Genomic DNA, 14,298 nt, shown 5'->3' on the forward strand with positions numbered 1-14,298 from the left:
AGAAAAACTATATAAAAACAGTGGCACTTAAAGCCATGATATAAAATCATCAAAAGTAAAAGCTAACAAGCATTTGCAATGCAATAAGCATCGCATTGTTTAGATTTAGAGCTATTGGCATTGTAAATGACAATGTGTTTTATTTATGTGTTTTTGTTTGGAGTATAGTGGATGCATGAATAGAGCTATACCTGCAACATTGCATAGGGGACGTAGAATGAGAAATTATCATTGGGACTAGAGAACCAGCTGCATTATTGTGTAGAGGATTTAAAATGAGGAATAACTGTTGAGAGAAGAGATGCAGGTAGCAGCAATATGTATAGTATTTAGAATGAGGAGTTATTGATGGGAGGATGTAGAATGAGGAATTGTAGATGAGAGCAGAGAAGCAGCTGCAGCATTGTCTAGAGGATTTAGAATGAGGAATTACCACTGGGACCAGAGAAGCAGGTTGCAGCACTCTCTAGATGACTAAGAATTAGAAATTACTGACAGGACCAGAGTAGCGGAAAGCAGTACTGCCTACAGGACTTAGAATGAAGAATTACCACTGGACAAGAGAAGCAGGTAGCAGAACCGCCTAGTGAACTAAGAGGTATTACCACAGATGCAGCTGTAGCAATACTTAGAGGATTTAGAATGAGGAATCACTACTGTGACTAGAGATATAATTGCAGCACTCCCTAGAAGAGTTAGAATGAGAAATTAATGTCTGGACAGAGAAGCAGCTGCAGCACTCCCTAGAGCAACCATAAAATGAAACACTGAAACATTGTCAGGAAAATAAAATAACTTGTAAAACAAAAACCCTAGACGTTTTCTTTTACTATAAATTAACCCTCTGCCACGTAAATATAAACATAAAATCAATTATATGCTGCAGGTTGTTATACTAATTATTTGATATACGCCTAATATAGGAGCATGCTCTTTTAAGGTTGACTTGGAGATTGAAATAAATACATGAAGCAACCAAATACCTAGTTGTGACTTTCAACATGCATAAACAAAACACAACTATAAACAAGCATTTGCAATGCAATAGGTCTCGCATTGCTGAAAGTTTTAGCTATTGCAGTTGCTGATAATAATGCAACGCCAATAGCTCAAACTTTCAGCAATGCGTGAGCCATTGCATTGCAAATTTTCCATAAGGCCAAACGCAAATAAGGAAAAAAGCAAATGCATCAAGCAAGGAAAAGGCGCAGTAACACAGGCTGTTATTAGCTGTGCCTGTGGGTGCAATGCCTTATGTTGATAATAGAGGTTTGTTTATAACTCCACAGGGACACCTAGTAACAGCCTGTGGTAATACACCCTTTCCTTGCATTGTGGATTGGGGGACACACATCGCCGAAACCGAAGGAGTTGTGTGTGTGGGAACATACATTTAGTAATAGCGAAAGATAGTGCGTCTGAAAAACATTAGAGACAAGAAAAATATGTAATAGAGAGATAAAGAACAGAGGGAGTGTCAGAAGGGATTAAAAGGAAACGTGATGGAATATAAACAGAAGACAGGGTGCAGGGAAAAGTGCAAAGGAGTTTGTTAAGCATTCTGATACCTTCGGGTAAAGTTTGCGATGTATAAAGTGCAAACAAATAAATACATTTGTTTTAAAAAGCCTACCTGTAGAACGTCAGTTCTTATTTTGGGATGCCACATGCCTTCAGGTCCCTGTACTTAATTACTGCACCCAGCTACGGGTAACCGTCATGGCAGGAACAACATGTTGCAGGGCAGACGTGTGGGATGTAGCCATTTTCCTGTGGCTGCACCGCAGGGTAACAGTGCAGGGACAGGAAGGAAGGCAGTTGGTATGGTACTGGAGGAATATAACAATATTAAAAGATACACATTACTATCTGCTTCTTTTTATATAGCACAAACTCGACGCGAACGTATTAGCACACTTTACATGAACAACAATTGCATTTCAGAGGGGCGCGTTTTTTAGCACTGGGAGATTGTGATTTGTGTACAGTCACAGAATGTTCGAGCTCCCCGCCATAGTAATTTTACTGGAGATTGGAGGCGGACTTGGTAAAGTACGGTCTGGAATTCACATATGTTCTTGGAGCCCGCTCTGCTAGGGAAAGGGGGTGGTGGGATTTTAACAGTTGTTCAAGGTGTCCAATTTATGAGTGAGAGGAGTTGAAACTTTCATTTGTTCTTCGCGCAATAAACAGACCACGCAGTGTTTTAAGCGTAAAAGGCCATTTTATTAGACCAGGCTGCGTAAACTTACATAACAATAACATCAATAAAAAAATAACTTCAAAACCCCAGCTCACACTTCACTTCTCACACGCTTCACCCGTTCTACATCCTGCCCGATCCTTGTGACCTTCCAGTCATGCCTCTAGCTGACATTCGAACTCCCCCCTCCAAGGGATGGGTGTGCCCACTCTTGACCCCTCTCTCCCTTCAAAGTACCGCCTAGCACAGCTCTGGCCTTAACTAGCACGCCACAAAAAACCAACCCAAACCACACCTCAGACTGCAGGGCGGGTGGGTGGCCTTCGCTAAACGACACTCCCGATGGTGTCAGGCAACAGGAAGAGGAAGTTCCCTTCCTCCCCTGTGCCTTATACCCCCCACCTAAACTCCTCCCCTTCCCCTGCCTGTTCTATCCCCGCGCGAATGACCCCAGGGGAAGACTAGTCTGCGACTGTTCTTCCCCCCAGGGCCCGGCATCGCGCAATAAACAGACCACGCAGTGTTTTAAGCGTAAAAGGCCATTTTATTAGACCAGGCTGCGTAAACCTACATAACAATAACATCAACAAAAAAATAACTTCAAAACCCCAGCTCACACTTCACTTCTCACACGCTTTACCCGTTCTACATCATCACGAACCACTCCATTCCCGATACCGTACCTCATTCATATCCACCAATCACCTGTCATCCTGCCCGATCCTTGTGACCTTCCAGTCATGCCTCTAGCTGCCATTCGAACTCCCCCCCCCCAAGGGATGGGTATGCCCGCTCTTGACCCCCCTCTCCCTTCAAAGTACCGCCAACCAGGGAACCCCCTGTAGGGCGGTTCCCTGCCCCACCCCCCCACGAGTTCGCTGTCCCCCCGCACACTGCACCCATCTGCACTCACTCCCTGCAACACCATATCGCCTCATTCCACAACTTGCTCACCACATCTCTCATCTCCATCAAATAGTACGCATTCCCCAGTCGAGACAGGTGCACTCCGTCGACCCTGAAAACTAAAGGTTTCTCCAGTCGAATGCCTCCATGTGATATCACTTTAATGTCCTTGTCCCCGCAAAAAAGTCTCATAGCCCTGTTGAGTTTTCTCCATGCTTTCTCAATTGCCCCGTGCTTCATTGCCCCCCCCACACTTTCCTGGGTACCAACTCCGTCCAGGCAATGCAAGACCCTGCAAGCCTTGACTTCAATACCTCCAGATCCCTATGCATCAGCTACAAAAGCGCCAAACCTGACAGCTGCACCAAATCGTTTTCTCCCAGGTGAATAATCATCAGGTCCGGGAATCCTTTTTGCAGGAACATTTTAGCGAGCCAGGGCAGTAGTGCCCCCCATCCCATGCCTCCTTTACCCCACCAGTGTACCTCATGTAAATGTCCTTTCAGTCCAGGTTACGGCCGTACACCTGTTGTTCCGTGTACTTAGATGCCCAATGTACGAAGGAGTGCCCCACAATCCAGGTTACCGTCTTGGACCCTGGTCCGCCCACGCAACCTACGAAAGAGAAAGATGTTAGCACAAAACCACAACCCACATTCCAGCCAACCTACTCCCCTCAGGACCGACTCACTTCCTCACATACCTCTCGCAACAGCGTGACCTCCATCTCCCAATCCGTCTAATCCTATCCCAGGACCAGCCCAAGTGGGCCGCAGCTGTCGCAGCCCCAATATGAAAGGAGTGGGTCCCAAAACCAGATGTCTCCAAACCGAGCCTTCGCAATGCCATGCGCAACACCGCTAACAACTGACCAGCCGTCACTCGTGCCCCCGATGCATGACAGAAAATCTCACTTTGCGTCACACGTGCAGCCCCCAGGAAACCTCGCCATTCGGCCACCGGGCACACATCCCCGCCATCGGCCTCATTGAACCACACCCACTTACCCCTACCCAGCTGATCCGTCTTGGAGTAACCCAACCAAATCCCCAAACGCCCCCCCATCCACACGAATCTCCTCAAACACCCTACCGGCCCGCATCCTTGTGCCCAACAATTCAGAAACCCGAAACGCACCAAAAAACATCCACACCATACACAACCGAAAAATCCTCACCTCAAAAAGATCATAGCAACACTCTGGCAACACCCCAACCAGCCGAACCAACAGCTCAAGCGTAACTGCCTCCCGCAGACTACCCTCCCCCATCCTACGCTCCCTACCCCAACCTCGGAGCATCCTGCTCACAATCACATCTTTTGTAGGATCAAACCCCAGAAACAAAGTACAATAAAAGGAGATCTCTGCCAGTTTCCCAGATATCGTAGCCGAAGTCAATCCGTTATCTATACAGCACAGCACAAAACGCTTCACGCCCTGTTCTACCTCTGACCGGTTACACAGACTTGACTCCTGACTCCACCCCATGAATGCACCAAACTCTGACCATGCCAGCCGATATGTCCTCTTCGTGGTATCAGCAACTGAACGCTCCACCAGGCCAATCATCCTCACTCCCCCAAGGCCCAGATGCCGTCTGGCAGCTCGGTCTTGCACATATCCGCTCCTGGTGCCAGGTGCCGGAACCGCTGCCACTGAGAACGATACAAAGCATCCACAATGTCATTATTCAGCCTAGGGACATGCTTAGCCCTAAACACCACATTCAGACGCAGGCAAGCCAGCATGAATCTCCGCAACAAACGCAACACTCTCAGGTCCCTGGCTCTCTGGCGGTTCACCATCTCCACCACCGTCATGTTGTCGACGTGGAAAAGCACGGATCTATTCTGGAACTCACTCCCCCAAACCTCCAGCGCCACCAGAAGAGGAAAAAATTCTAGAAAAGCAATGCTCCTCGCTTGTTTCAACCAGTGCTCAGGCCGACTCTCCGCACACCACCTCCCATCCCAGAAAATGCCAAACCCAGCTGACCCAGCTGCATCAAAAACTATTTGGCAATGCCCAACCGCCCTTTCCTCGTCAAAGTCCAGGGAAACACCGTTGAAGTCCGTCAAGAATAATATCCAGGTCCTTAGGTCAGCCCGCACCCCCATGGAAATCCTGACTCTGTGGTGTGGAAGCACCGCCCCCGACATGGCCATGCCGGGCCGCCTACAGAACGTCCGACCTGCTTTGACCACCTTACACGCAAAGTTCAAGAAACCCAGCAGCTTCTGCACCGCTCTCAAGGCAATCCGCTTCTCCTCGATCGCCCACTGCAGACACAACAGTATTTCAGTCACCTTGGCACCTGGAAGGCGCGCCCGCCACTGCACCGAGTCCAACTCAATTCCCAGGAACGTCAAACAACAGCTGGGGCCAGCCGTCTTTTCAGGAGCCTAAGGAACACCTAAGTGGAAAGCCATCTCCTGAAACCGCGACAGGGCCCTGCCACAGTCTCCCGAGCCCGCCTTTCCCAGGAAGAGGAAATCATCCAAATAGTGTGTGCCCTCATGGCACCCACTAAACCTCACCACCGCCCACTGCAGGAAAGTACTAAAGAGTTCAAACAGGGCACATGAGATGGGGCACCCCATGGGCAAAACCTTGTCCATGTAGATGGCCCCCCGAAACTGCATCCCCAGGAGCTAAAAATCCGCCGGATGGATGGGCAGCAAACGGGAGGCCGACTTGATGTCACATTTCGCCAATTTGGCCCCAGCCCACAGACTATCACCAAACGGATCGCATCATCCATGGACGCATAAAGCACCCTGGAGTCTTCCTCTGCAATAAAGTCGTTCACTGACTGGCCCTCCGGCCACGAGAGGTGATGAATCATTCGAAAATCCCCCTCCTCCTTTTTAGGCACCACCCCCAGGGGAGAAATGATCAGATCCTTTAAAGGCCAATCAGTAAACGGGCCGGCTACCCTTCCTTCCTCAACCTCCTTCAGCAACTTAGCAGACACCACGCCAGGCAATTCCTTCGCAGACCGCAAATTGTCAGCCCACCTCCGCACCCTGGGACCCTGATAGCCTACCCGAAAGCCCTCCATGAAACCCCCGAAAAGCAGCGCCGCCGCCTTCTGGTCCGGGTAACACGAGAGTCATGGGGCCATCGTCTCCACCCTAACCGGTGTAGGCGCCCTTTTGCCCAGGGTGGCCCCACCCCTTGGTGTTCCGCCACTGCTCCGAGGGGGTGACAAGTGTAAGGCATTGGGTGAGGGCATGCTTCCCTCCGCACTTGGAGCACTCGTGTTTAAACTTACAGGGGTATCTGGAGCAGTACCCCCTGTTGTAGCTCCAACAGGCCCCCGTTGTGTATCCCCCTGGCTTACTGGGTTGACCAGCTGTAATGGTACTGGGCACCGCACCTTCACCCGCCCCGCCGTGAGCGGGACTCGGCGGAAAAGACCGGTATACCACCGGCAAACCGCTGGCCGTATGTGTCGATGCGGTAGAATGCGTGGACACCATCCATTGCACCCAGAGCTCCTGGTCCACTTCCCCCCAATTCTTCTCAGGGTTCGCACTGACTCTGGCCCTGAATTCTTCATCATAGCTCAACCATGCAAACCCCCCAAACTGCATTTGAACCTTTTGAATGATGTCCATATACTTCAACAAAGCGATACCCCTATCCAAGTATTTCTCACAATAATTACTGGCATATATCAAGAATGCCGAAGTCCAGTTCTCCATCGTCACCGGGACCCTGGGCCGCCTAGTCAGCTCCCATTCCTCCTCCTTCGAGCCCTCCTTGGCCTGGACCTCCCTATGCAAGAGCTTAAAGACATCTACAAACTCGTGTTTCCAAATCCTCGCCCTTACCTTCTCAGATGAATGCGACCCCAAAGGCATTGCCAGACCCATGTAAGGGAGCTTCTTCGGCAGTGTCACTCCCTTACCGTCCTTATCGCCCCCTTTGTCCGACTGTACCCCGGCCGTAGCCACCGACTTACCACCCACCTTCTTACAATCCACAGGTGGGTCGCCCGTTGGCATCTCAGGCTACCGGATCGACCCCTCCCACACACCCACCGACCTACACGTCTTCTTCCTATCCCCCTTTGGACCGTCATCTCAGGCCAACCACCAAGACCCCTCACCTGTGACTGCGGGCCGCAACTCCCGGGGCCGTCCTGCAGGCATCGACACCTTAGCCGCCACCGCCTTGTCCTTGCCTTTCGTCGCCGTCGGGGCCTGTAAAACACCAAGCTCGCTGTTGTCCACCCTGCCGGCTGCGTCATCCCGCACCTCCCCCTCCTCAAGCTCATCACTCTTGTCACCATAATCCAATTCCAACACAGGTTCCACTTCCTGAGGCGCACTCAAAATGTCCTTCACTGCCCTCTTCACACCTTTCTGCACACCCACTGACACACGCGACACACTCGGCACATGCACCGCCGTTGCTCGGGCCCGCGAAGGAGGGACAGCCGCCACGGACTGCCCTACTGCCCTACTGTCTCAGGGCCGTTTTGCGCCCCGCTAGGCACTCCCGGGCTCTGCTGACAGCCGCCGGCTTGGATCTCCTCCCACCCTTCAGGTCGCTCCAACCTGAGTGGGCCCTAACACCATCGGGCCTCAAAGCCGTCAAGACCGTCCCTACACCTGCCATCTTGCCCTTAGGGCACTCAACTGTCCGCTTCTTGCCTTTTGCGCACCACTGCGCCTCCTTTAACTCTGCCTCCCGCTCCTCCTCCGAGGTCAGGGTAGGCGGCCCTTCCATCTCCGTCCCCTACACCGCTCCCACCCTGGCCCTGGTTTGCTCCGCCCACCTGACCTCCTAGATCTTTCTAGAATCCGCTGTTCCTTGGCCCTGTCCTCCCAAGACATGTGTCCCTAGACCGGGAGGGGCGGGGGCAGGGGCGGGCAGTAGCCCAGAACCCCCCCCTGGAGGAATAAACCCCCCATGAATAGGCCCCGGGGCCCACCCCCCCAGCCACCAGGAGCCCAGAGACACCTAGCTCCCCCTGGCCCTCTGAGCTCCCGGCCACCTCCCGCCCCGCAGGGGCGGGGGTAGGTGCCCTGGAGCTGGTAGACAAATCAATGGGGGCATCATTCCACAGCCCCTTGTCAAGAGCTTCAGCTCCCCTTTCCATGACCTATGCCACAACCTGCTTCTCCACCTGCACCCCTCCCCCAATGCCCAGTGTCTCCCCCCCAGCCTCAGGGATGAACTCCGGTAATCTAGCAGGCCTGTCCCCCAGCCCCGCTCCCTCAACCGGGCCCGCAGGCCCACGGGCGTGCTCAGGCCCAACAGGAGGCTCCACGCCCTCTGACACAGCCCCAGAGGCCCCAGGCAGGAACTCAAGTGGAGGGAAGACCCGCGGGGGCAGGCTCTTGCGTTTCCCGCCCCGCACTGAGTCTCTGGGCGCTCCGCCCCCCTCCGCTCGGTCGCCTGCCCCTGCAGTGGAAACACTTCATCCTGGCAAGCCAGGACCACCGCCGCAACCCCGGCCGAGGCCGCGCACGGGGCCCTCACAGACCCCACCCACGCCTGTCTCAACACACCCGGCTGCAGCAGGTCCTCCCTGCCCACGCGGGGCCAACAACAATAGGGCCGCCCGTACCTCATCAGCGGATACGCCCGACATGGTCGTAATATCCGCGATACACTTGCACTGTAAACCCCAGCTGCCGGCAGACAGCTCACGACGGTAAAACAGTTCTCCAAACTCTCCAATTCTCAACCCCCGGCCTACTCTAATCTACCTCACAACTGCTTCTTCGCTAAATAACCCTCCGGATGGTGTCATGCAACAGGAAGAGGAAGTTCCCTTCCTGCTCTGTGCCTTATACCCCCCACCTAAACTCCTCCCCTTCCCCTGCCTGTCCTATCCCCACGTGAATGACCCCGGGGGAAGACTAGTCTGCGACTGTGCTTCCCCCGGGGCCCGGCAAGGTGCCCGGACAGAGAGGCGTCATTCAGATTTTAAAGTGTAGAAATGCAGGATGTGCAAAAGAAAAGAACGTCACACGGTCACATTAATTAAACATAAACTAAATAAGAAAATGCCCGACTCCAAATGTTTTGAACACTAACATTTGGAGAAAATAAATAAGATGAGCTATTGGTTTAGTTATATCCTACCTAGGAGTGCTGGTGGGCAGAGAAGCACCTTTGTTGAGCCCCGCTTTGTCCGAGGATACTACTTGGGACTCTGATAACATCAGGGCTGTACTAGAAAAAAATGCCTGCACTTCCTTTAAGGGTTTTAGAGTAATTTATGGTGCTCAGGCCGGCCGCCTCTTCGATCCAGATTGGCCAAAATACAGACAACTGTGTTGGGAGTAAGGCACTGTGGCAACCGAAGTCAGAGGATCAAAGTCTTTGTGTTCCTCGTGTGCCAAAAGGAAGGCGAGTTTGTTTTTAAAACAGCCTCATACTGAAAAGAAACAGAGTTGTGCTCGTAAAACGGGTGCCGCAAAAGTGAAAGCACAGTGTACCGCGCTTAACTGCCAGGTTTCACATAGAAGGAAATTGTTAGCAGTATATTAAAACAAGCGCTGAACTGCCTTATGGTTTTATAAACACTAAAGGAACCAGTCGACTTTCAATGGAAGAACAGGTGGATAGGAAGCAATGGGGTGTAGGAGTACCGAGTCCGCTGAGGCAGTGCTCCAGTGCAGCCTGAGGAGAGCAGTGATCTGCTGGCTCAGGCTGCCATTGCACTGTTAAAGATATCCTAGGATTAGAGACTGGAGTGTGAGCCCTGGCAGCGGCAACAAGTCTCACTCCAAAAGCCAGCCCCCAGTCACTCCCCGTGAGCTGAGAGCCGAGCGCAGCTCCCTCCCCCTTGCTGCACCAGGGCGGCCTGAGGAGAGCAGTGAACCGAGGCTCAGGCAGACACAGTAAAGTTAAATATATTCTGAAGAAGCCACTTGCATGAAACAGCTGAGAGTCACTGCGAGCACAGAATGTAAACGCTTAAACATGTTTAAACACTAACCCCATGAAGTAGAAAGGAAGACAAGCAGCTCCCGTTGTTTGTGCTCAGCGACACCATATTTTAAAATAATACAGGGACAGCGAGTGGGCCAGGCCGGAGAGGCTGTGTGAAGGAGGTCAGCAGAAGTGGATGCCGCCTGGAAGCCAATACTCCGCTATTAAAATACTCACACTGCACGCCCTGACTGCTAAAAAGTCGACAGAAACACAAAATAAAAAAATAAAGTTTCCCTCAAACACACATTAAATATGCAAGTGGACGAAAACAGTAGTTAGGCGCTGCTGATTCCAGACTTAACGGAAGTCAGTAACAGATCAACAGCCACTAAAAAGCCAAATAACAACAGCTATGCCAACGTTAAACAAATGGCAAGTGGCAGGAGAAAATACCTGGCAATTGGCGAAGTTTCACTCAACATACAGATTACTTGATGTCTCGGAGAAGCAGTGCATGCGCTGCCTATGCGAGACCTAAAAAGCACTACTATATTTCAGCGTATGTTGTCAAGCTGCCAAGCCCTTCGTTGTTAGTATTAAAGTGCATTACTTATTTTCCCTAAATGTGGAAAGTACAGCAAAACATCAGTTGAACTGTTTTATACAATTCCCCTTGTACTCGCAGCACAAACTCTGTAGGGCCCAAAAATAAATCTTTGCCCTTTCAAAGAAATTTGCTTTTGCTGCAAAGATATCGTAACTTCCTGCCAGCCATATAAGGAGTTACCAATATCATCAGATGAAATAACTGCTCGTTGTCGGGTTAAGGTAAATGTAAGAGGTTTAATAAAGGATGGATTATGTAGCGCTCTAGTGTTTGGTAGCTCCGGCCTCGGCCGGAACTACGTATGCAAAATGTATCACCTTCTGGCCAGGCGTGGCCAGAAGGCTATAAATAAATGGTCGGAGGTCGCTCGGAACGTCCGGTCCGACCAACCATCCGCAGTGTGTGCATGTGTCCCATTTCTTTACATACTGCTGTGTGCAAGATAACTCACCCATTTACACTGGCGACGAGCGGGGGATACGGACAGCGACGCCATCCCAATCAGGAACCCGTCCGAAGAGGCACCAGGCGTAGCAGAGCGCTGCGCGAAGAAACAAGAAGTACCAGCGCCGAGCGAATCGTCCGTCGCGAGAGCCAGGCAGAGTCCAGATGTCCGACGATGTCTATGGCCACATCGGTGAGCACCGGGGGCACCAGCGGGGCGAAAGAGCGAGCAAGAGAAGGCCAGAAACACTGTCTGCACGCGTGCGTGCGAAAAGGCCCAGGCTCGTCGAGCGCGCATGCGCGGCAGAAGGAAGGCCCGGCAAGAGCGTCTAGAAGAGACGCGTGTGAGCGCGAGGGCTGCACAGAGCTGCAAGACGCTCCAAATTGACCCTGCACCTGCCGGGAACAGCGCGAAACAGAAGCTGAAGACGCGTCGAGCAGCCAGAGACGTCGGGGACACAGCAGAGGGAAAAACAAACAAGCACTGGCAAATTCAAGGAGAAAAAAACCCATAAGTAAACAATAAAGACACTATACCACCAACGTAAAAGGTCACTAAATACTGTGCAAAAAATAAGGAACAAGTGAAACAAACACACAGAAGTTCACCAACAGCCCAGACGCACAGCAAGTAGTGCATTCACGCAAGCACAATGTCAAACCCACCGGGCAACGTAGGAGGCAATCAGAACCAGCAAGCAGCGCCACAACAGCCAGCACCACAGCAGGCAGCGCCACAGCAGGTAGTACAACAACCAGCAGAACAACAGCAAGCAGTACCCCCAGTCCAGCCAACACACCCATCAGCTCACTCACAGATTCAAGCACTCCCACCATTCAGTGAGCTGATCGACCCATCCACAGCAGCACCGAGATGGGCAGTGTGGATCGGACAACTGAACAACTACTTTGTGGCTACCCGTGAAACCGATAACACAGTCAAACGTTCTCTGCTACTACACTTCGGGGGTACTGAGATCTACAAACTCTTCTCCCACCTTGCAGACACCGGCAATGCTAATGATTATGATGCCGCAGTGCGAGCACTCAATGCGTACTTTGACCCCCAGCTTAACCCACACTATGAGCGGTTCAAATTTAGACAATCTAGACAAAGAGAAGGTGAGACGATGGATGCCTTCCATGCCCAACTAAGGGAACTTGTGAGCACATGTACCGAAGATGATCACACTAAAGAAGTCACGGCGCAGATCATTCAAGTATGCCGGAATAAGACTCTAAGAACACTGATACTGCGCCAACCCAACATCACACTAGAAGAAATACTCATGCTCGCACGGTCACACAAACTATCTGACGTCCGGTCTACAGCAATGGAGGCCGCCATGACCCCTCAAGCAGTAGCAGGTGCCATCGTAAAAACAGAACGGGTGGATGCCGTCCGCGCCTCAAGTAGGGGTGGACGAGGAAGATGGCCAACCAGAACACCGAGACGAACACCCTGCGGCTACTGCGGACGTGATGAACATAGCCAAGATGGCTGTCCTGCGAGAGGAAAGACATGTTCTAAGTGCGGAATACCGAACCATTTTGCCAGCGTATGCACGGGAGGATTCCGCGGAAGAAACACAGCAGGAAGACGAACCGCAACAGGGGCATTCAGACAGCTTAGTCTGGAAGAAACTCAGGAACCAAGACCCATGACGTCTAGATAACACCGCAACGCATGGTTGGATGACTCCTCCACAGATGACGAAGGCGAGTGCTACTTCGTGTCCTTCACGAAAGACCTGAAGAGAAGGCGAAGACCACAACCGAAATGCCAAATCCAAATTGACCAGTCGGAAGTCACCGGGGTCATAGAAACCGGTGCAACAGTGAATGTGATGGGCATACAGCACTACAAAAGCCTCAACCCTAGACCACAGTTAACACCATCTAAAATTAAGATAATAACATATGGCAGCCAAACTCCGCTCCCTCTACGAGGAAAAATGCAAGTACAAGTTAAGGCGGAAGACCGTGAAGTAACAACAATGTTTCACGTGATCGATAAGGAAGCAGACCTGCTGGTAGGGAGCCACACAGCAGAAGACCTCAACCTGGTCGCATTCGCCAACGCCGTCAAGACACTCCAAACAGAAGATATACTACAACTGTTTCCGTCACTATTCAAAGGCCTAGGCACAATCAAACGACAACCGGTCTAGCTACATATTGACAAAGCCATCCAGCCAATAGCTCTGAAACACCGGAGGGTTTCGTTTCACCTACGAGCCGCAGTTGAACAAGAACTGACACAACTTGAGAAACAAGGAGTAATAGAGAAAGTCACTGGACCGACGCCGTGGGTGTCGCCCACGGTGATAGCGGAGAAACCCCGGCAACCAGGGAAAATCAGGATTTACATCGACATGCGGATGCCCAACAAGGCAATAAAGAGAGAAAGACATATGACACCTACTGTAGATGACATACTCACGGACCTGAATGGAGCCCAGTGGTTCTCCAAGTTAGACCTAAAATCTAGATACCACTAGCTGAAGAAAGCATGTACATAACGACATTCTCAACCCACCTCGGCCTTAGAAGGTATAAGAGACTAAACTTCGGAATTTCCTCAGCGGCGGAAATATTTCAAAATACCATCCGGGAAATACTATCTGGCCTACAAGGAGTATTAAACGTAAGCGATGATATCCTGATACACTCCAAGACCAGTGAGGAACATCACCAGCATTTGAGGTCCACACTCAAGAGATTAGCCGAACATGGAGTAACATTGCTCAAGGATAAATGCAAGTTCTTTCAAAAATCAATAGAATTCTTCGGATACATGTTTAACTCCGATGGAGTTCAAGTCGATCCCAGGAAGTCACAAGCCATAAAGCATGCCCCAGCGCCGACCGCAGCCTCAGAAGTGAGGAGCTTCATGGGCATGGCACAATACTGTACAAGATTCATACCGAACCTAGCCACCATTGCCGAACCTCTACGAAATCTAACCAAAAAAGAGAGTCAGTGGAAGTGGAAGGAAACCGAGGAAGAAGCGTTCAAGAAGATCTAAAATGCACTACTAGATGGAACAACCATGGCCTATTTCAACACGTCCAAACCCACCGAGATACTGGTAGATGCCAGCCCAGTCGGATTAGGAGCCCTTCTCACTCAAGAAACAGAACCAGGAGTATGGGCGCCATTAGCGTTCGTGAGCAAAGCTCTCACCGCCACTGAAGCGAGATACTCTCAGATTGAAAGAGAAGCTTTAGCTGTAAAATG

This window comes from Lissotriton vulgaris, chromosome 7 (genome assembly GCF_964263255.1).
Source record: "Lissotriton vulgaris chromosome 7, aLisVul1.2, whole genome shotgun sequence".
NCBI classification, from domain to species: Eukaryota; Metazoa; Chordata; class Amphibia; order Caudata; family Salamandridae; genus Lissotriton; species Lissotriton vulgaris.